Here is a 24,524-nt window from a genome sequence, read left to right on the forward strand (position 1 = left end):
TGCCACAGAGGAGTTGGGGAGGAACGTCAATGGCTTTCAACCCTTTGGAGCCCTGAAAATACCAAATTAATGAGGAGTACATGGAACTCCCCTCAAAATATAAATGAAAGCCCAGAGTTTTGAATATTATCAAAACTCTCAAATCCCAAGCACACCTATTAACATTTATATTATGTTTATAGAGATTCAGTTTAATACAATATGGAGTTCTGTGTTAACATATAATATAGCAAGCTAAGTAATCAGACCCCATACTCTACTGAAAATGTCTAAAAATTCCTAAAAGCATATTTCAAAATATTTCTTAAAAGCCCTGAAAAACAAGCAAGATATTTTGCCCTGAAAATATTTGTCAATCTCTGCAAGTTTGAGTTCTAGTTTTGATGATTCTGTGGGGAGGGGGTGTTGAGGTCAGAAGTCAAAGCCCAAAACCAGCTCAGGATGGGCAGTCTAAGAAGAGCCCCTCTCTCCACAAGGGAGCTACTTCCCTTGTAGCTCAGTTTGTAATCCGCCTGTAATGCAGGAGAACCAGGTTCGATCCCTGGGTGGGGAAGTTCCCCTGGAGAAGAAAATGGCAACCCACTCCAGTATTCTTGCCTGGAAAATCCCATGGACCAAGGAGGCTGGTGGGCTACAGTCCATGGGATCACCAAGAGTCAGACATGACTAAACCACCAGCACTCCACAAGGGTTACAGTCTGAGAGTTGGGGTTAATCAGAGCTGAGAAGGTCCATCATCTCTACTTTCAGTAGTTCTGTCCACAAGCTGCTCTTCATTTGCTGCACAGAATCACATCACCTGAATGGTCCCTGAACCTCAAGCCAAGAGTCTGAAGTTTTAGAGAGAAACAATACAATAAGTGAGTCTTCCTTTAGCTGGATGCCACAGCCTAAACACTGACTCATCACTGGACCTTGGTCCAGGCTCTTAAGCTCACTGTGCCATTATTTTCTCAACAATATATTGAGATGATAAGAGAGCCTCACAGGGTTGACATAAGGGTTAAATAAATTAAAGCACTTACAGCTGTGTCTGGCACACAGTAAGCTATTTATAGGTGTAAATAGATTTTAAATTTTATTTGAGAATAAACCAATTAAAGATGGGATGGAAGGTGTATGATTGAAAAGGGCAGACAGGGGCTTTGATAGGGGGCACTTGCAGCACTGTTCTTGAGCACAGGGAGATTATATGGAAGAAGTCATTTGAAAGCATATTTTAAATTCTATGGAGCTTCCCTGGTGGCTCAGTTGGTAAAGAATCACCTGCAATGCAAGAGCCGCAGGAGATGCAGTTTCTATCCGTGGATTGGGAAGTTCCCCTGAAGAAGAGAACGGCTACCCACTCCAGTATTCTTACCTGGAGAATTCCATGGACAGAGGAGCCTGGTAGGCTACAGCTCATGGGGTCCCAAAGAGTCAGGCATGACTGAGAGACTAATATTTTTAAATTGTATATCTATATGTTTTGCACTTTTCTGTAGGTTCAGTTCAGTTCAGTTCAGTTCAGTTGCTCAGTCATGTCCGACTCTTTGCAACCCCATGAATCGCAGCTGTATGTAATTTTTTAAATGGAGTAAGCTCTGTAAAAGTGGTTCTCAAACATATTGGCCTAAGTTTCCCTTTAAACTTTTTAAAATTATTAAGCACTGCAAATAACTTAAAATTTTTAATTGGAGTATAATGGCTTGACTATGTTGTGTTGATTTCAGCTGTACAGCAACATGAATCAGCTTTAAGTATGCACATATCCCATCCCTCTAAAGCCTCCCTGCCACCCCATCATCCCACCCGTCTTGGTCAGCACAGAGCATCAGGCTGAGATCCTGTGTTATATATCAACTTCACTAGCTATCTTTTTTACACATGATAATGGGTATGTATTTCAATGCTATCTCTCAATATATTTATGAATATTACAGTCAAAAATAAAAACTGAGAATTCGAAAATATTAATTCATTTAAAAATAACAGTAAGTGCATAACATAGGAACATAAGTGATACCATTTGGTTAATTTGTCATATTTTTCTAAACAAAAGAAAATAATGAGAAGAGTGGGGTTTTAAAATATTTTAGCAAATAACTTTAATATCTGACTCAATAAAAGCCTACTAGATTATTTCTTCAGCATTAAATGTGTTGCAATATGTTGTTTCAGTTAAAGTATATGAAGAAATTCCAGCTTCAAATATGCTTGTGGGCATAGGAAGAATAATTTAATGATCTTTTTAGACAATTGTGAATATTCTTCTTTGGTACAATAGTCAAAGTTGACAAGTAGTATTTTTTTAAGACTAATTTTAATTGTAGATTCAGAAACAATATCAGTGAAATTTCATGATCCATTACTTTAAAATTCATGAATCTAACTTCATGTTAAATGGATGTTTTATCCATAAAAACTCATATTGGTTCCCTTAGTTAGCACATCTTCCAAACATTGACATATTTATCAATCAATGTTAAAAATAATCACATTCATTTATATCATTACTGATTTCATTAGAAACTTTCAAAATATTGGAAAACTGTCTTGCTAAAAGTGGCAGATACAAGTTTTGAAAAATTCTATTTTTTGCTGGAAAGCTTTAATTGTACCATTAACAACCAAGAGTGATATTTTCCTTGAACTGATTTTATTAATTTTCAGAGAAATGTCTGCCAAGTACCCAAATCTGAATAACCATAGCTAGTCATTTGTTCTTTCAAGAAAAAAATGGCATCCGTGAAAAAAGCAGCTAACTGGGCTTCCAATCGAAACCATCTCACAAGCATTCTCTATACTTTGGTATCTAGCAGAATTACTTTATATACACTTCCATTTTGTTACATTAGGTATTTAGAACTACATATACTCAATAATCAACATTTAATAATTGTTTTTGCTACTTTATCTAAAACATTCTAAAATAAAAAGGCTTTCTTTTTTTTTCTTTTCTTACTGCAAATAAGTAGTTTGTGGGGGAGATAAAGAAGACAGCTTTGGCTTTTCACCGAAAGGTCTTGGTTCCAGTCAGAATACATATATATATTTTTAAGTAAATATTTTTATTTAATTTCAAGAAATTTAATATCATATATAACTGAGGTTGAACCCCTTTCCTCACCACACACACACACACACACACACACACACACTTCTCAGATATGATTTTACAAAAATAAGTGTTTTACACTGAGAAAGATTAGGTAACATGTGAAGGGTGATGTGAAACTGAACACAAAACCTGAAGTATTTGTGCAAAGCTGGCCTTGATGGGGCTCTGAGGACCTGCATGTACTAGAGCCTGGATTAAGGAGCATGGGTTATTTGGTGAGATCATTGTCACTCATAAGATTTGAATGGAGTGCATTATATATGCACTTACTGTAGGAAATTAAAAAAAAGAAAGCTAGGAAAATTATTTTTAACCAGTCACCACTGCTTTATACACTGTTAAAAAAAAAGAAATTCTTAAACAAGAGCCTTTGGAATCCTCTTGCTATATAACAAATATCACAGACTCAGAGGTTTAAGACATCCATTTACTGTTCCGCAGTTCTGTAGGCCACAAGTCCTGGGACTGTGTTACACCAAGTTTGTATTAGTTAGTTAGGGCTGCATTACAAAGCACTACAGAGTAGGCATCTGCTTCCACCCTCATTTAAGCTGTTGGCAAAATTCAATTCCTTGTAGTTGTAGGACTGATGTCCCTATTTCTTTGTTGAATGTCTTCTGGGGTTCATTCAGCTCTTAAGGGCCACCCACATTTCTTGCCAGCAGTGGACAAGTTTGTCCCTGGCATCAGGTCTCTTTTGAGTATTTTCAGATTTCTTTCAGCAGGAAGATCTTAATCCTTTTTAAGTGCTTACCTGTCCTGGGACCTCTGCTTCTTGTTTGGGAGCCTTAATGACTGACAGTAGATGGTTCTTATGTTGCTCAGTAGTTGCTCGGAGTTGTAAAGGAAGTTCTCAGTCCTTCTCAGGTGAAGAAAGCATGACCCAGGTCTCACCTTCTGGCACGAAGAGTGATTTCTTGCTTAGCAAGAGAGTTTGTTGTGCATAAAGATACATGCAGTAACATTCCTCTGTAATAAAATTAATACTTTAATACTTCCCCTAGCAACTGATGTTTGGAATATCAATGTTTAATCATTTTATAAATGTGAACTGCCTTCATCATTCTTGAAAGCCAGACTTATAATAGAAATTAATGCAAAAATAGGGGAAGGCAGCATAAGTATACCTAGGGTCTAGCATGTTTTTTAGCCTTTATGAGCTGTTTATCTAAATGGTTCTGAAGCTCTTTCAGGCCATGATTCCTAGCTAGGCTTTAAGCCTGTTCTTAGGCAGGGAAAAGCCCAAGTATCTATGCTGTGCACCTACATGAGAAGCAGAGAAATTCATGTGAAGGGTGGCATCTTAACACAGACCCAGCCATCTGAGAAAGGAGAGAGGGAACAAGGCTGGAAATAGAATGGAGATAATGGGATCTGGAGGCCATCAGCTTTGCCCCTCCCCATGTATACAAACATATGCACACATGTACACACAGAGACACACATTCACCCATACATACACAATACACTTACACACAAATACACGCATATACGCCCATACACATAAACATACACACACGATATACTCACACATGTAAATACTTATACACATACACACACATAGACATCTACACATGCATATACATATACACACAATACACTCACACACATATACACTCATACACATACACATATACATACATACACATATCGCACTCATATACACACATATACACATAACATTGTGACAACATCCTCTTGAGAAGTCTCTTTTTTATTCATTTTTTCCTCTTATTTTTTAATATTTTGCCCATCTTTCAAACAGCCTGCCTAGGATTATATACATATGTGTATATATGTATGAATTTTTTTCCAACTTAACCTCAGTGCCAATACCCAATGGACTGAGGAAGCAACTAGAGCCTGAGATGCTAGAGTCTGGGACTGAACAGAGAGTGGATCTGAGCTGTGCTGAGCATGAGGATCCCCCGAGGATTGGTGGAGTAAAAGGAAAATCTGGGCTCCTTACCTGGACTGTGAGTCTCTTGAAGGAAATGGCTATTCCCCTTATATGTAAATTCTCAGAACCTAACAGTGTTACCTCAAAGCAAATTCAGTAAGTGCTTTATGCTAAAGCGGTTTTGCTAGTTTCCTGGCAGTTGTCTTTGGGGCAATGGTGTTGACAGGGACAGCAGTGATGATGCTAAAGAAGCCAAAGTCAGAGAAAGGAAAAGAGAAGCTCCTGCCCCACATGAGGGACTACTAAGCTACAGCCCTCAGTCAAGAGAGCACTGGGGTAAAACATTTCATTTGGGGGAAAAAGATGAAAGACATAGGAATTATCCATATGCCTCTGCGAATGGGTCTAAGGGTGAGCAATGTTCAGTTAAACCAGGGAGCAGGAGAATAAATGCCTGCTAGGTGTCGGGTGCTTTGTAAACAGTGCCACATACATTTAATCCACCAAATTACTCAGTGGTCTAGGTATTCTGTGTCAACTGTTCATTTGAAAATGAGTTGCAGGGACATTGGTCTTTCCTGGGGTCATTCTATAAAAGTCAGCCTGTTCTTTTATCTCTGAAGTGCTCACTACACTGTTCCACAGAAGCCAAAACATTCTGGAACACAACTGACAGCTCATCCTGATAGACAGCGAGTCTAAGCAGCATTTATGTAAGATAGAAATCCAGGTTCCTTTCAAACACCAGTATCACCCATGTCCAGTTGTTTGCATAAACACCTTCCCTGCCATGCAGAAATCTGTACACATAATTTCTGGGTGCTTTCCTGCCCTTAGCTAATGCTGCCCTTGCTAGGCAAGGAAGAGCAAGGCAGCCTGCAGCAACAACTATTGGACTCATCAAACACCACTCTTGGACTGTTCACAGGCCTGGGAGAAGTCTCTCCATCCTGAGGTGAGGGGATCTCTGGCCTCTGGGAAGCGCTGCCCTTTAATCAAACCAGAAAGATTGTTGGCTGTCTTTTTCTTAACACTCAGATAGGGAAACACCACTTATCCTTTTGGAGATTCATTGTGGTCAGTCAGGAAGTTTTCTCCCCAAATGGCACCAGCGGTAAAAATAGAAAGAATGGTTATTAACCTTAACACACGGGCTCCAGATGGCAATCTGGTCTTTCATCTCAAAGAAAAGGAAATGGCAGAGACAAATTTAAGAGACTGAAAATGGAAGAGGTAGCACCCCTGGGCGCTTCCGCTTAGCTTTGGGATGGCTTCAGAGATGAAGCTCTAGCAGGGAAAACCGAGGCCTCTTCTCCGAAGGTGGACTGCAAACAAACATTTTTCACTTACAGGATGTTGAGTGCTGCTCCCGGATCCCTTGAGCACAAGTATAGCAAGTGCAGCTCATTACACAGGAATAAGGCAAATAAAATTGCTTCCAATATTTTTTGGATGAATTCTGTGGGAGGCCATTGGGAAACAGAAGCCAGCTTTCGCACATATTTAATTAAAAAAAAAAACATTTAAATAGTATTAAGCTTTTCCACACATCCATGTTGGCTTAAATTCATAATGTTATGATTCAAGTACTTAAAAAAAAATTAACAATTCTAAATGCATGTTTATTAAAGGAAATGTATTATGCATTGACCTTTTGCTTTTTCCTAACTCTTCTGGATTTTAATAGCGGAAGAATATTTAATAGACAGAACCTTTGCCCAGTGGTCAGGAAACCTGAAATTTCACTATTGGTCATGGAGTTAACCAAATTGAATTTTTTTCTATATTCCCTTTAACTCACCAGTGCTGACACCTAACTAGAGCCATTCTGATTTTTGGAGGACTCCTGGATGCTAGTTGTGGTTTTCCTATTTTGTTAGAGGTCTTTGGAGGTAATAACTGAGGCTTTAGAATCAAACAGAGTCAAAGTTGAACTACTTACTAACTGTACATATTTGAGCAACTTATTTTGCCTCCCTGAACTTTAGTTTCCTCTTTTGTTATATAGGAATAATAGGAAGTTCTTCTGAAGATTGTCAGGAAGAATTATTGAACTAACATATATAACATAGTAGGCATTCAATAAATATTAATTTAATTTTACTGATAGTAGTATTCTTTTCCTCTTTTAATTAATTTATTCTGTCCCCCCACCCCTCCTGCAAATCTCTCCTGCTTCTTATATTTTCATCCACTGAAACTGAAACCAAGCCGGACTCTGTCAGCCTTCCCAGGGACAGACCTCCGTGCCCCATGCCTCTTGCTTATAGAAAAGCTTCAGCCTCCTAGGCTTTCTCTGAGTTCCAAAGAGAAAATTTAATTGGAAAAGTGACAAAATGCAGAAACATAGGAAAGCAGTCAAGCAAGACAAAATAATACTAATTTCAAGTCAGAGTCAAGAATGTTTAGTTCCTCCACAAGGGCTATAGATAATATTCTGAGCCTTATCTTTGAGCTGTTTTGCAGATACTAAAGCTCCCATCAGATGGAAGGAGTGGACACAAGCATGTGGATAATAGACCAGGTGGACCCAGAAGATACTGATACTGATTCCGAAATACCACTTTGTAACCTCACCACTAACCAATCAGAAGAATGCCCACAAGCTGATCAGGTACTCTGCAACCCCCACCCTTGATGCTGCTTTTAAAAAAAACCTTTCCCTAAAATCCATCAAGAGTTTCCCAGGTGGCATTAGTGGTAAAGAACCCAACTGCCAATGCAGGAGATGCAAGTTCAACCCCTGGGTCAGGAAGATCCTCTGGACGAGGGTATGGCAACCCACTCCGGTATTCTTGCCTGGAGAATTCCATGGACAGAGGAGTTACCATGGACTGGCAGGCTACCATCCATAGGGTTGTAAAGAGTCATATAAGACAGAAGTGACTCAGCACGAACAAAAATCCATCAAGGAGTCTGGGTTTTTTTGAGCATAAGCTGCACATTCTCCTTGACTGGTGCCCTGCAAATAAATGTGCTTTCCTTTACCACAACCCAAGGTCAGTAGATTAGCTTTGCTTTGCTCTGGGTAAGCAAACCCAAATTTGGTTTGGTAACAAAATTGCATCTCTTAGCCAATGTCTTTTCTCAAGTCTGTGTTCTCCATGGTGACTTCTTCAACCCCAGAAACTAGCAGTGAATTTCCATAATCTCCAATCCTTGCCATTTCTGTTACATGCCTCATGTAGAGCTTGTCACTTATTGCCCTGCACTGTAGGCTTGTTTTTTGCTCAAATCTGATCATTCTAATTAAGATAATAGTGTCTGGAGGGCAGGAAGCAAAATGTTCTCTCGTAAAATGTTTCTTGAATGTGTGTTGAATGAATATGCATACACTATAGAATAGGGCCATATGGTTTATACATTAATTTGTTGAATCCAAGGAAAAGGGTTTTCATTTTAGTATTTTTTTTTAATTTTAGCATTTAGATATGTCAATTTAGTAAAACAAAAAATTGTCTTGAAGTTACTAGATATTAGTTGAAGTCAGAATGAAAATATATTTTTCTGAAAATTCTTATTCTTTTGCTCTGACACGACACTGCAGCTGTCAATTTTTGAATCCCTGTAAGTAGACATAATTTCTTCCAGAGCTGAGTGGTAATGCTTCCAAATAAAACCATGTAACATCCAGCAAGTCACTTCACCTTTTTCTGCTTCAGTTTCCTTATTTGTAAGATGGGTGGGGGTATCAGATCAGACGATGCTTTAAGAGACTTTCCTTCTCTAAAAATTTCCAGTGTGCCCGTTTTAACATGAGAACACTGAACTTGGTGACCTTAACATTTCCTTTCTGTGGTGTGATTCATTTTTACCTTCTCTTTCTAGACTACCTAGGGTCCCTAGAAAAATAACCAAAATTAGTTTTTCAACCATGGCATCTACTATTCAAAAATTTCCCAACTACTGTGAGTTCCCCCTAGGGTTTCTCATCTGCATTTATCAAGAAGTTTCTCTCTACTCCCTCAGGATTCCATCACTGTTTTTCTTTATTCTAGCCACATCTTCAGTTGTTCCTGCTTCTCATAAAATTAGCTGTGCTGTGTGGTTGTTTGTGAAATAGGATTTTTGCCTGAGCTTTCCATCTTTTAAATTGACTGCATTTTTATCATCTTTAAAATGAACTACATCGCCTCCAGTGTTCTCATGCAAAGCTGAGGGTGACTGAATCTGACATAAAACATATTTCACACCACCAAGAGAGACCCCCATTTTATAATAATGAGATGATTCAAATGTACTATAAAGTGGTTCTTAAAAACGTTACTAAAAGACTTGATCAAAAGTAATTCATATTAGGAATGCCCAAATACAATCAGGATTGAAGTAAATTGGTCAGTCACTATAGTTTGAATGACCTAAACCATTCTGTGAATTACCAGCACCTAGTGTAACTATAGGAAGGATGACAGCAGCTTGGTTATCTTGGATAGTGTATTGACAGTTCCTTGGAGATTCTCTGTTAGCACAGATACAGTCTTGAGATCTAGAAGATGTGCAGAGGCAGTTTCTGCTTTTTTTTTCTTTGATTCATGCAAATCATGTGAGATGAATATTCCACCTTCCACAAACAAAGAGCTCAGGGTAGACCTTTTGTCCAACTGCCTACTCTACACACAGTCTGGACCAAGTCTCAAAGATTTAAAAATTAAGCAAGTTTAACTAGAGATTGGAGTATTTGCAGAAAGGATTAAAGTTACTAAAAATGTTTTTGCTTTGGAAGAATCCCACTTTAGGGAATTTTCCTTTTAGTCTTGCAATAGGAAAATGGTGGTGTCAGTCTCTTGGGAGGAAGTGACCTCCCAGCTGCTGACTGATGAGACCTTGTGAATGAAGCTTCAAAAAGAGGTTACTGCTGCTAAGTCACTTCAGTCTTGTCTGACTTAAGGGTGGGGAAACTGTCAGCGACTCTGCTCTCCAAAGTCTAGTATGGGTAGCAAATACCTCATGGATAATGCACAATGAGAACCAGTTTCTCAATAGCAAGCTACATAAAAATTTAGAGCCAAAACCTCAGCTAGGAATAGTGTTAATGTTCCTGGAGGGTCCCATCTGCTTGCTTCCCTGAGGACCTGCAAAGATGGTAGGCAAGTGGTGGCGGATTCAGGGTTTTAGGCTCCTCACCATCTCTCTCTCTTCTCTCATTAAAGATGCTACACACACCTACTATATGCCTGACACTGGACTCAGCACTAGAAAGAGGGGGAGATATCAAGGCAAAATTATTGCTGGGAGTTATCACTTTGCCATAATTCCTGAAGGCTGGGTTCCATTCAGGACCCCCACATCCAAGCTGTTCAGGGAGCTCAATTGCAGCAGATGGTGGATGCTCACCACCTTCTGAAATGTGATTCCTACCCCATGAGCCGAGGTAGGAACCCTACTGCTTCATAGAAAACCACAGAACTTTATACTGCTGTGCTTGCTACTTCTCTAGGAGAGGAATAGAGGTTTCAGTCAACTGAAGAACATCTCTAGGTTGCAAAAGACCACACAGTTTGGCATAGAGAATGAACTTGTAGCTACCAAGGGGGAAGGAAGGGAAGAAGTGATAGTTCAGGAGTTTGGGACTGACATGTTCACACTGCTTTTTTTAAAATGGATAACCAACAAGGACCTACTGTATAGCACAGGGAACTCCGCTTATGTGGCAGACTGGATGGGAGGGGAGTTGGGAGAGAATGGATACATGTATATGTATGGCTGAGTCACTTTGCTGTGCACCTGAAACTACCACAACATTGTCAACTGGCTTTGTTGTTGTTGTTTAGTTGCTAAGTTGTGTCCAACTATTTGCAACCCCATGGACTGTAGCCTGCCAGGCTTCTGTCCATGGGATATCCCAGGCAGGAATACTGAAATAGGTTGCTATTTCCTTCTCCCAGGGATCTTTACAACTCAGCAACTGAAGCCGATCTCCTGCATTGGCAGGAAGATCCTTTACCACTGAGCCACCAGGGAAGCTTGTTAATTGACTATGCTCCAATATAAAATAAAAAGATTCTTAAAAAGAGAATTGCTTTTCTTTAGGGAACTATTTCGGAGAAGGCAATGGCGCTCCACTCCAGTACTCTTGCCTGGAAAATCCCATGGACAGAAGAGCCTGGTAGGCTGCAGTCCATGGGGTCACTAAGAGTCGGACACCACTGAGCGACTTCATTTTCACTTTTCACTTTCATGCATTGGAGAAGGAAATGGCAACCCACTCCAGTGTTCTTGCCTGGAGAATCCCAGGGACAGGGGAGCCTGGTGGGCTGCTGTCCATGGGGTCACACAGAGTCGGATACGACTAAAACAACTTAGCAGCAGCAGCAGGGAACTATTTAACTTTGAAATGCTTTCCTTGAAAAAATTGGACCTCTATCTGCTCTTCACATATTATTCTTTGATGAATTTACCCGCTCCCTTGTGGGTGGTGAGGGGCAATGTTCTGTAATGAGCAAGTCACGTTGCTGAACTATAAGAGAAATGTTGGTGGTGGACAGCGAAGCCCGGTGTGCTGCAGTCCAGGGACACGATTGAGTGACTGAACTGAACTAAACTGAAAAGAACATACTGAGAGATTATTATAAGCAACGTGAAGCACTGAATATTGGTCAGCATTTCTGAGAAATTCCAAGCAGAAAAACAGTTGGCACTGAGGTGGAAAAAAAACCAAGTGGTAGAGCATATTTCTATCCTTCACCTAACCTCTCCCCCTAACCTTCTTCCTATGAGCAAGTCTTGCTGGGCACATCTTCCCACTGGAGGGGAAAATATGGAATTAGGTAAAACAGCCGTTCTTTGAGCCTCCAAAGTTGTAGACGTGCTAATAAATGCTGTCCCTGTGACTCTGCACCACTTCCCCTGGGTATTTGTCATTTGTTCACTGAGACATTCTGACAGCCATTTGGCAGTTGCGTTTCGTCAGGTTGTAACGGAGTACATTTCCACTGCCTTCAATATTTTTTCATTCCAATTACATGCAGTGAATCAAACGCTTGCTATGGTGAAATGCGACTGAAACCCTCCGCAGAGCCAAGAGCCGCTGGAGAACCCAGCTCCGATAAGTGCCAGTGGGTATGTACAGTGCCTCCCTCTCCATGTGAAGAGCAACTAATTTGATTTGTTCTCTTATTTGAGAGGGAACCAGATCATTTGCATTGTAAATAAAACCATTTCTTGTCTTTATTTCCATCTTTTTTGATTGCTTTTGGCTGCTTAAGTTGGATAATTGAATCATGGGCCATATGAAAGAGAGCAGAGAAAGATTTTAAATAATTTCAGCAGTGAACTCAAAGAAAATGTGTGGCAGTAACAGATGAGTAAAGCATCTCTCGTCTCAGCCTTAGTGAACACTGTACGGCACCTGAGCTACTAACTCTGCTTCTGGGAGACTGATAGAGGCCTCTCAAAATACATTCGCTGTGTTAAACTGGGAGCTTGGTTCTACACATTTGAATGAGACCCCAGTGTTGTTATCAGTGGTGGAAGAAAGAGCCCCGATGGGAGCACTGCCTCGGGTCCACGTAGCCTACAGTGCAAATGAGAGCTGGGTGACATTCAGTAGGATTTTTCTGCAATGATGGTTATGGGATAAATAGTGGAAGAAACAGCTCTCCTAAGTCACTGCTTTTTGCTACAATTTAACCATATTGAGAAGGCAGCCATTTCCTGAGATAGCAAAAGAGGAAGTGAACTTAAAATAGCCACCAAAATCATTTTACGCCTGAATGATTTCTCTTCCTAGTACAGCATCACTGATTCAGTATTCCCAAGAGCTACAGTTATTTTTCCAGATGATGGTACTTGAAGAGGAGGCCTTTGAGATTCCCAGGAAGGTCTCAGAGGTGGGTTTTTTGGACAACATTTCCAGCAAAAGATTTTCATTTCTTCTTTGTTTCTTGGTGACGGCAGTGAGCGGCAGGTATTGGATAAGGAGTCCTGTTCAGAACAGTGTAGAGATTCTTATCCCACTTGCGGAGATGTGAAAAATCTCCAGGAGCGCTAGCCCATCCTTGCTAGGAACAGTCTAATCCAGCCTCCGATGACTCTTTCCGAAAAGACAGGACACACCACTCCCAGGTGGCACTAGTGGTGAAGAACTCTCCTGCCTATACAGGAGATGAAAGAGTCATGGGTTTGATCCCTGAGTCAGGAAGATCCCTTGGAGGAGGGCATGGCAACCCACTCCAGTATTCTTGCCAGGAGAGTCCCATGGACAAAGGAGCCTGGCAGGCTACAATCATAGGGTTGTAAATCAGACATAATTGAAGCAACTTATCATGCATCCACCTGCCCAGCCCCTGGAGATTCTCTCTTTCTGGGAAGGGCAGTGTCCCTAGGCTAACTCTAGATAGGTCTAGGGGCCACAGCCTGTGAACCACCAGGAAGGAGATCCCTAGGTCTGACCTTGGCAAGTCACAGCCAGCTAAACCATCCTGCTCACCTCCCTGCCCCTTGGCTTCTGATCATCTCTCTTCTTTCAATATTTTATCTTCATACTGCTCTGAGCTGCCTCTTTTCTCATGCAGATTTCTACAGTGTTTTTCTCTTTCTAACATTTCTTCCATGCTTCCTGCAACTACAGGTCCACAGCAGGCCAATTCTCTCAACTGCACTATTTTTCCTTTCCCCTCTTAGTCTTCATTGAAAACTTGCACTGCCCTGAGGATTGTTGTTCAGTCACTCAGCCATGTCCAACCCTTTGTGACGCCATGGACTGCAGCACACCAAGCTTCCCTATCCTTTGGTATCTCCCAGAGTTTGCTCAAATTCATATCCATTGAGTCGATGATGCCATCCATCCATCTCATCCTCTGTCACCTCCCTTCTCTTCCTGCCTTCAGTCTTTTCCAGCATGAGGGTCTTTTCCAATGTGTCGGCTCTTTGCATCAGGTGGCCAAAGTACCCTGAGAATTGCCTACCCCCAGACCTGAGAAAGTTTCTCCAGGTAGAACCACTACAATCCTGTGTCCCAAGTTTGGCCAGCTGGGTCAGCAAAGTCCTTGTTTCCCACTGTTCCCTCAGAACTGCAAGCTCTCTTCACTCAGACAAAGCCTCTTCTCCCTTATATGAAGCTCACATTGAGCATCATCATAGCCCTGACTGCCATGCCCTCTCTAGACTCCAGTGCCTGCTGGGATTGCTGTTGTACATATTATTTCATTGTGACTATGTTTAACGCTGCACACATTGGGGTTCTGTCTTTGGTTTGGAAATAAAACTCTTTCATTTTTGATGTGGACCATTTTTAATGTCTTTATTGAATTTGCTACAGTGTTATGTCTGTTTTATGTTTTATTTTTTTGGCTGCAAGACATGTGGGATCTTAGCTTCCCGACCAGCAATCGAACACACATTCCCTGCATTTGAAGGCAAAGTTTTAGCCCCTGGACAGCCAGGGAAGTCCCTAGAATAAAATTTTTAATTCTTATGTGCAGGCACAGTATTTCATTGATCCCCCTGCCCCCCGCCAATACACACACCCCTTGTGTTCACCATCTTTGTGTTTACCTGCCCAACACCCTCGTGCCTGCAAGCCATCCAGTCTCCTTTCCAATTCATTAAGTTTCTGTTCAAATCTTATCTTTCTGATGAAACATCTTTAGGCATACCAGCCCAAAGTGATTTCTCATCCTGCAAAGCCATAGCATGTATGGCCCCTGCCAGGTGATCAAAAATAGCTGTGGCACTCCCTGATTCTATGAAACCTTCGATTGGATTCCCAGGAAGGTCTCAGAGATGGGTTTTTTGGACAATATTTCAAATATTTCAAATATCATACTGTTTGGTGCTAAACAAGAGGTTCTCATTATTGTAGTCCATCCTGCTTATCACCACTGTGGGTGTAAGAGTGAAGCCTACAGGTGGCCAGCCAACACCTTGCATGCAAACAACAGATTTTTAATCACCATCACACATCTGATGATTAGAAACAAAAAAACTGATGTCAAAACTCATTTTCAATGATAATTTAATCATTCAGCTTACAGTTACAGATTTCTTTTATAATTGCAAAGTAGATGGCAAATTGTTTTTTTTTAATGGCTTATAGTGACAAAATCTGCCTAGAATCATAAGATTTTACACAGGAAGGAACTTTACTTCCTATATCTTTTATTTTACAAAAAATTTTTCTTTATGTTATTTTATCTGTGAATATAATTTTAAACTAAGAGTTTATTTTTCACTCATATTTTGTATCCAGCATGAGTCGGTAGAGAAGTTCTGTTCATTGTAGTTTTGCAGAAATTTTGGTTAATTGAGTCTCCATTTCAGTATACATTTCTACTATGAGGCAAAGAAATCAGCATTCTGGAGTCTTTTCCTGATGACTCCAAGTTCTAGCCCAGAAATGATATCTGTTGCTTCCCCCTGAACAAGCCATTTCTGGCCAGAAATGGTATGGACCTAACAGAAGTAGAATATATTAAGAAGAGGTGACAATAACACGCAGAAGAACTATACTAAAAAGATCTTCAGGACCCAGATAACCACAATGGTGTGATCACTCACCTAGAGCCAGACATCCTGGAATGTGAAGTCAAGTAGCCTTAGGAAGCATCACTACGTACACAGCTAATGGAGGTGATGGAATTCCAGCTGAGCTATTTCAAATCCTTAAAGATGATGCTGTGAAAGTGCTGCAGTCAATATGCTAGCAAATTTGGAAAACTCAGCAGTGGCCACAAGACTGGAAAAGGTCAGTTTTCATGCCAATCCCAAAGAAAGGCAATGCCAAAGAATGCTCAAACTACTGCACAATAATTGCACTCATCTCACATGCTAGTAAAGTAATGCTCAAAATTCTCCAAGCCAGGCTTCAACAGTATGTGAACTGTGAACTTCCAGATGTTCAAGCTGGATTTAGAAAAGGCAAAGTTACCAGAGGTCAAATTGCCAACATCTGTTGGATAATAAAAAAAGGAAGAGAGTTCCAGAAAAATATCTACTTTTGCTTTGACTATGTGGATCACAACAAACTGTAGAAAATTCTTCAAGAGATGGGAATAACAGACCACCTTACTTGCCTCCTGAGAAATCTGCATGCAGGTCAAGAAGCAACAGTTAGAACTAGACATCAAACAACAGACTGGTTCCAAATCGGGAAAGGAGTATGTCAAAGCTGTATATTGTCACCCTGCTTGTTTAACTTATGTGCATCATGCGAAATGCTGAGCTGGATGAAACACAAGCTGGAATCAACATTGCCAGGAGAAATACCAATAACCTCAGATATTCAGATAATATCACCGTTATAGCAGAAATTGAAGAAGAACTAAAGAGCCTCTTGATGAAAGTGAAAGAGTAGAGTGAAGAAGCTTGCTTAAAACAACATTCAAAAAATGAAGATCATGGCAGCCAGTCCCATCACTTCATGGCAAATAGATGAGGAAACAATGGAAACACTGAGAGAATTTATTTTGGGGGGCTCCAAAAACCACTGGAGATGGTGACTGCAGTTATGAAGTTAAAAGATACTTCCTCCTTCAAAGAAAAGATATGACCAACCTAGACAGCATATTAAAAGCAGAGACATTATTTTGCCAACAAAGGTCCATATAGTCAAAGCTATGACTTTTCCAGTAGTCTTGTATGGATGTGAGAGTTGAACTATAAAGAAAACTGAGTGTAGAAGAATTAATGGTTTTGAACTGTGGCGTTGGAGAAGACTCTTGAGAATCCCTTGGACTGCAAGGAGATCCAACCCGTCAATCCTGAAGGAAATCAGTCCTGAATATTCATTGGAAGGACTGAAGCTGAAGTTGAAACTCCAATACTTTGGCCACCTGATGTGAAGAACTGACTCACTGGAAAAGGCCCTGATGCTGGGAAAGATGGAAGGCAGGAGGAGAAGGGGACAATAGTGGATGAGATGGCTGAATGGCATCACCAACTCTACAGGCATGAGTTTAAGCAAACTCTGAGAGTTGGTGATGGATGTGGAAGCCTGGCATGTTGTAGTCCATGGGTTGCAAAGAGTCAGACATGACTGAGTGACTGAACTGAAGTGAACAAGCCAGAACCATTAGCTAGAACCAATCTGTGACCTGCCCAACTAAAGGAGCCAGAAAGAAAGGAGTTACTTCTTCCCACGTGCTGCTGCTGCTGCTGCTGCTAAGTCGCTTCAGTCGTGTCCAACTCTGTGCGACCCCATGGACGGCAGCCCACCAAGCTCCCCGGTCCCTGGGATTCTCCAGGCAAGAACACTGGAGTGGGTTGCCATTTCCTTCTCCAATGCATGAAAGTGAAAAGTGAAAGTGAAGTCGCTCAGCTGTGTCCTACCCTTAGCGACCCCATGGACTGCAGCCCACCAGGCTCCTCTGTCCATGGGATTTTTAATGAACAGCAACAATAACTACCATACTATAGCTAATGTTAAGCCATTTGTATTATATTTATGCCATATTATTATAATATTACAAGAGAAACTGGAAGGCATTAAAATGAGCACGTATTTTGGAGTCAGAAAAGCCTAGGTTCTAAAGTCTATTCTGCCATTCATTAGCTGAACTTCGAATCACCAGGGCCAATATACTTGACCTCTCTGAACTTCAATTATTGTTGTTGATTTTTAGTTGCTAAATCATGTCCAACTCTTTGTGACTCCATGGGCTGTAGCCCTTCCAGGCTCCTCTGCCCATGGGATTTCCCAGGCAAGAAGACAAGAGTGGGTTGCCATTTCCTTCTCCAGAGGATCTTCCTAACCCAGGGATCAAACCTGCGTCTTCCACATTGTCGGGTGGACTCTTTACCACTGAGCCACCTGAGAAGCCCAGTATATTAACTTCTAAGATTTAACCCGGCTGCCTTGAGGATTCAATGAGAGAAAATGTTTTGTGAACAATATAGAACAATTTCTAGCAAATAAGTAATCAGTATATGTTAATTTCCTCTTTCTTTTCCCCTCTTTTGCTCATGCTTTGTTCATCTTCTCTTATCTTCTTTTTGTCCTTCCTTACTTCCCTTATGGCTATGGATTTGTTCTTTCCCTGGGTGTGAAAGATTCAACCCATTCCCCTCACCTGCAGATAAGCGTATTCACATCAATGCTCTAACAAGCTGTGTTTTCATCAATACTTCCACCATACATATCACTTCCAGGACTGTGTTAGGTAACTTTCTCTTTTGATCTGATCCAGCTGTTGGATCAATACCTTTAAACAATTTATGAACAGCTCCTCACCCCGACCTCTCTAAAATTTTATTAATTTTTCAAGAGCATATTGTTTCTCACCACATCAACTGTAAGACTTTCAGAGCTAAGAGCACTTTCAAACTTTATATCACTTACAGAGTCAAGCGTTTTCCTTTGTCTGACCCATCAGATGATGTGTCTTGCAACATCAGATGTAAAGTGGTTCATTGGTGACAGCCATGTGTACTAGGGTTCTGAGGCTGCCAGAGGAATGGCCACAGTTAGATGGGTGGAAAAATGAAATTCATTTTCTCACAATTCTGCAAACTAGAAGTCCAAGATGAAGTGTTTCCTGGGTTAGTTCCTCCCAGGTCCCTGAAAGAATCTGTTCCACGCCTCTCACCTTGCTTCTGGCAAAGGGCTTATAGAAATATCTCCCTGGTCTCTGCCTTCATCTTCACCTGTTCTCTGTGTGTATGCACCTGTGCCCAAGGTCTGCTTTTCATAAAGATACTAGTCATGCTGGGTTAGGTCCCATCCTAATAAAGTTATTTTAAGTAATTACCTCTGCAATGCTGCTCTCTAAATACATTCACATTCTGAGGAAATAAGGAGTTAGGACTTCGACATATGAATTTGAAGGGAACACAGTCTATAGCATACAGGTTACTATGATCAAGGTGAATACTTCATAATTTTACAAACTGAACAGTATGACATCAATATTTGTGCCATGTCCAAGTATAATTTTCAAATGACAAAAACTTGATACTGATAGTGAACATCTATCAGAGATTAATTTACTTAATTCATGAGAGAACTTGCAGAATGGTGAAACTTATTCCAAGAGCATCTGCGGAACAGAAGTTGGTATCATACTCAGCAAAGATAAGCCAAAATGAGTTTGCTAAGTTACAGACAAAACTGGAAAATGATCTCTAGACAATAGACTCATAACCTTTGAGATTATCTTTTCTACCAGACATAAATTATTTACATACATCTAGGTTGGACAAAAGTCAGAAACTGACATGTAACTTTACAGAGTCTGCTCTATTCAGTAGTCTACAGCAGGTCAAAGTTGCATATTGTTATATAATTAAATATTAATTGGGTTGGAGAAATATGATATTGAAAGGACCTGTAGCCATCCTTTCCCTTCTTTCCATGTTTTGGTTGTGCTTTCAGAGTAGTCCTCCCTAAATAATCTCTAAAACTTATACACAAAAAGCTGCTTTCATACTGTGTCTACCCAATTACTTTATAGATGTTAAACAAGAGGTATTATTTAACCATATAGACTTCTTTATGATGATCAAATGCAGAGCTAGTTACTAAAGTCATAAAATTAATTTTAGTCTTGAAATTTTATAAAAATCCTGGACTGACTGTAAATACATTTTGAAAGTCCATCATTTGATCTTCTATCTGAAAGCTAGAAAATCCAGCCCAAGAAATTCTCTCTGCTAGGTTTCACTTGCACTATTACTAAATATAGGTGAACTTCTCTCTCTTCAAGGTCTCTGATATCTGCTCAAGCACCTGACCTGCAAAGAAATGATTTTTCTTCCTACTTGTAATACAAGGACTCTCTTTGTCCACAACAGGTATCAGACCAGTTTTCTGGAAGAGCTTTATAGGTATATGTTCCACATGAATTAAAACTCTTGCTCTTTAATAATGTCTTATCACAAGTGCATTAAATAAGGGTTTGGCACTGTCAATAAAGCAGAAGTAGATGTTTTTCTCGGAGAAGGCAATGGCACCCCACTCCAGTACTCTTGCCTGGAAAATCCCATGGATGGAGGAGCCTGGAAGGCTGCAGTCCATGGGGTCGCTAAGAATGGGACATGACTGAGCAACTTCCTTTTCACTTTTCACTTTCATGCATTGGAGAAGGAAATGGCAACCCACTTCAGTGTTCTTGCCTGGAGAATCCTGGGGACGGGGGAGCCTGATGGGCTTCCGTCTATGGGGTCGCACAGAGTTGGACACGACTGAAGTGACTTAGCAGCAGCAGCAGCAGATGTTTTTCTGGAACTCTTGCTTTTTCTATGACCCAACGGATATTGGCAATTTGATCTCTGATTCCTCTGCCTTTTCTAAATCCAGCTTGACTATCTGGAAGCTCATGGTTCACATACATTGAAGCCTCGCTTGGAGAATTTTGAGCATTACTTTGCTAGCATGTGAGATGAGAGCAGTTGTGTGGTAGTTTAAACAGTCTTTGGTATTACCTTTCTTTGGGATTGGAATGAAAACTTATTTATTCTTATTGATATCTGATTTTATTGAACCTATGCAAACAATTATATTACCATGAAAAAGAAAGACATAGTAAAAATATCTAATTCTATATTAGAGATCAGAAAGAGAGATCAGAAAGGGAGATCAGAAAGAAAGAGATAACATTTAAAGAATGTTTTATTTCAAACTGCAGAAGTAATTTCTATTAAGTTGAGTCATTCAGAGAAATGAAGAAAGAGGAGAAAAGGCTTTCTGGAAAACCCAGGAAAATACAGAACATTAACGACAGTATCAATAATATTTCAACCTAAACAACCAAATTCTGCATCTTTCTTCATCAATCCTAGTTCATTCTTTTCCACTGGACCTTGGATCAGCAGTTGCTTTCATGAAATCATCTCATTCTGGTTTGAGAAAGAATTAATAGAAATCCTCACTTACTCCCCAAATACAGTCAGAGTTGTCAACTGAAGGCAATTTGAAAGTCTACACTTTTAAAATACCACATTAAATATATTGGTTTGCTAGGATACCAGAACAAAGTACCACAGAGTGGGTGGCTTAAATACTAGAAATTTTTTTCTTTATGGTTCTGGAGGTTTGACATTCAAAATACAGGTATCAGTGGGACTGGTTTCCTTCTGAGGCCACTCTCCTTGGCTCATGGATGGCCATTTCTCCCTTTGTCTTTAAATGATCTTTCCTCTATGTGTCTGTGTCTTAACCTTGTCTTCTTAGAAGGACACCAGTCATACTGAATTAGGGTCCACCTACATGGCCTTATGTGTGTGTGCATGCTAAGTCGCTTCAGTCGTGTCCATCGCTTTAAGACCCTATCGACTGTATCCCTCCAGGCTCCTCTGTCCATGGAAATCTCCAAGCAAGATTACTGGAGTGGGTTGCCATGCCCTACTCCAGGGGGTCTTCCTGACCCAGGGATCAAACCCACATCTCTTATGTCTTTAGCATTAGCAAGCTGGCTCTTTAGCACCAGCGCCAGGTGGGAAGCCCCCTACATGGCCTCAGTTTACCTTAATTATTTCTGTGAAGAACTTATCTCCAAGTACAGTTACATTTTGAAGTACTGGAGAGGATTTCAACATATGAATTTGGGGAAATACAATTTGTCCATGCTGCTGCTGCTAAGTCACTTCAGTCATGTCCGACTCTGTGCAACCCCATAGACGGCAGCCTACCAGGCTCCCCCATCCCTGGGATTCTCCAGGCAAGAACAATGGAGTGGGTTGCCATTTCCTTCTCCAATGCATGAAAGCGAAAAGTCAAAGTGAAGTCACTCAGTCATGTCTGACTCTTAGCAACCCCACGGACTGCAGCTTACCAGGCTCCTCCATCCATGGGATTTGCCAGGCAAGAGTACTGGAGTGGGTTGCCATTGCCTTCTCCAAATTTGTCCATAATTTTAAGTATATCTGGACTAGCCTTTTCCAAGAAATCCTCAGGTTGTCCTTTGTTAACAATCAAATTCATAAATTCTGGTAAGCCTGAGAGGAAAGTAGAAGCAAGTTGCTGATGTTAAAATTGAATGGCTGCTAATTCATTGTGCCTGTGTGTCAAGTAGCTTCAGTTCAGTTCAGTTCAGTTCAGTCTCTCAGTCATGTCAGACTCTTTGCATCCCCGTGAATCGCAGCACGCCAGGCCTCCCTGTCCATCACCAGCTCCTGAAGTTCACTCAAACTCATGTCCATCAAGTCAGTGATGCCATCCAGCCATCTCATCCTCTGTCGTCCCCTTCTCCTGCCCCCAATCCCTCCCAGCATCAGGGTCTTTTCCAATGAGTCAACTCTTCACATGAGGTGGCCAAAGTATTGGAGTTTCAGCTTCAGCATCATTCTTTCCAATGAACATCCAGGGCTGATCTCCTTTAGGATGGACTGGTTGGATCTCCTTGCAGTTCAAGGGACTCTCAAGAGTCTTCTCCAACACCACAGTTCAAAAGCATCAATTCTTCGGTGCTCAGCTTTCTTCACAGTCCAACTCTCACATCCGTACATGACCATTGGAAAAACAATAGCCTTGACTAGACGGACCTTAGTTGGCAAAGTAATGTCTCTGCTTTTGAATATGCTATCTAGGTTGGTCATAACTTTCCTTCCAAGGAGTAAGCGTCTTTTAATTTCATGGCTGCAGTCACCATCTGCAGTGATTCAGTCATGTCCAACTCTTTGTGACCCTATGGTCACAAATTGCCAGTCTCCTCTGTCCATGGGATTCTCCAGGCAAGAATATGGAAGTAGGTTGCTAGGGCCTCTTCTAGGGGATCTTCCTGCCCCGGGGAACAAGCCCATGTCTTCCGGGTGTCCAGCATTGGCAGAAAGGTTCTCTACTATGAGCGCCACATTATAGTCATCAAAAATATCATAAAGGAGAAGAGTAAAATTCTCCATTGAAGTCAATAAGATACCTACTCTTTTTAAAGGAATAGATTCATGTTTCCATTAAGGATAAGAACATAACACAGGCTGACATGTTTCTAGAGCTTCTAAGCACATCTTATAAAGCGTATAACCAATTAAATATATTTATATTAATATTTTTTGTACAAAATTAGCCTACAGAAAGCTTCCTTATTTAACAACTTTACTCATGAAACTCATTTGGTGATGCTGAGCTAATTAAGAAAAAAATAAAACATTCCAAAGATTTCCAATTATCATTATCTCCAATAGGGAATGATTTATTAGCTGTGCACAAGCTATATTCCTACATACAGAAAGATATGTGGACTATTTAGTTGAGTCTAGCCTAATGGTCCAATAACCTCTAGACTCCAGGCTTGGATGTAGAAAAACACAATACCCAAACAATAAGTTGTATATACAAGTTGCCCTACTGTTTATACAGTCACAACCAGTTGATCTGATAACTGTTAATCTTTGATCCTGCCATAGAAAGATATAGTCTTAACCCTGATATAGACAAGCATCACTGACCAACTCACATAGCCAAGATTTGGAAACAAAAAAAAAAAAAAAGGAAGAAAAAGAAAAAAAAAAGAAGGAAAAAAGACAAAATATGGGGGAAAAAAGATTCAACTAAGGAAAGGTTTAAAGGCCACTTCGAATTCACTCTGGGAAGCAAAAGCAGTGTGCCTGGGTAGGTCCTAATCAAAATAAATAGCTAGTCAAACAAAGATATATGCTTCTAGAGGGCTGGGTAATTTTTAGTTAGATACTTCTCTGAATAAGAGCCTTCTTTTACCTTAATTTCCATATATTTGCCTTTTTTTTTTCTTAATAGCTCCATGAGAAGTATTTGTTTTTAGGATGGACTTCAACCAGGAAGTGAAAATAGCAGAATTTCCCTGGCCTTCACATCACTACCTTATGAATTAGACTATAACAAAAAGTTACAAAAGGAAAGAATATCTCAATGTGCAGGACCATGCAAACTGAAAAAGATTTCATTTTCTACATCATAGAAAATCTGTGGCAGTGAATTGACATGTGCTAAGGGCACTGGTGAACACAAATTTAGGGCTTTCATTAATTATGAAACCACTTAGGTTAAATATTGAGAATATAGAAGCACAAATGGCCAACACCCCTTGGATCATAGTAAAAGCAAGAGAATTCCAGAGAAACATCTACTTCTGCTTCACTGACTATGCTAAAACCTTTGTGTGGATCACAACAAACTGGAAAATTCTTTAAGAGATGGGAATGCTAGACCACCCTACCTGCCTCCTGCAAAACCTGTATGCAAGTCAAGAAGAAATAGAAGCAGACATGGAAATGGACCAATTGAAAATTGGGAAAGGAGTATGTCAAGGCTGTATATTGTCACCCTGCTTATTTAATTTATATTTGGAGTACAACATGAAAAATGCCAGGCTAGATGAAGCACAAGCTGGAATCAAGATTGCCAGAAGAAATATCAATAACCTAAGATATGCAGATGACACCACCCTAATGGCAGAAAGCAAAGAGGAATTAAAGAGCCTCTTGATGAAGATGAAAGAGGAGAGTGAAAAAGCTTGCTTAAAACTCAACATTCAAAAAACTACAATCGTGGCATCCAGTCCAATCACTTCATGACAAATAGATGGGGAAACAGTGGAAACAGTGAGAAACTTTATTTTCTTGGGCTCCAAAACCACTGTACATGGTGACTGCATTGTGAAATTAAAAGATGCTTGC

Source organism: Oryx dammah, unplaced genomic scaffold (genome assembly GCF_014754425.2).
Source record: "Oryx dammah isolate SB20612 unplaced genomic scaffold, SCBI_Odam_1.1 HiC_scaffold_4, whole genome shotgun sequence".
Lineage (NCBI taxonomy): Eukaryota > Metazoa > Chordata > Mammalia > Artiodactyla > Bovidae > Oryx > Oryx dammah.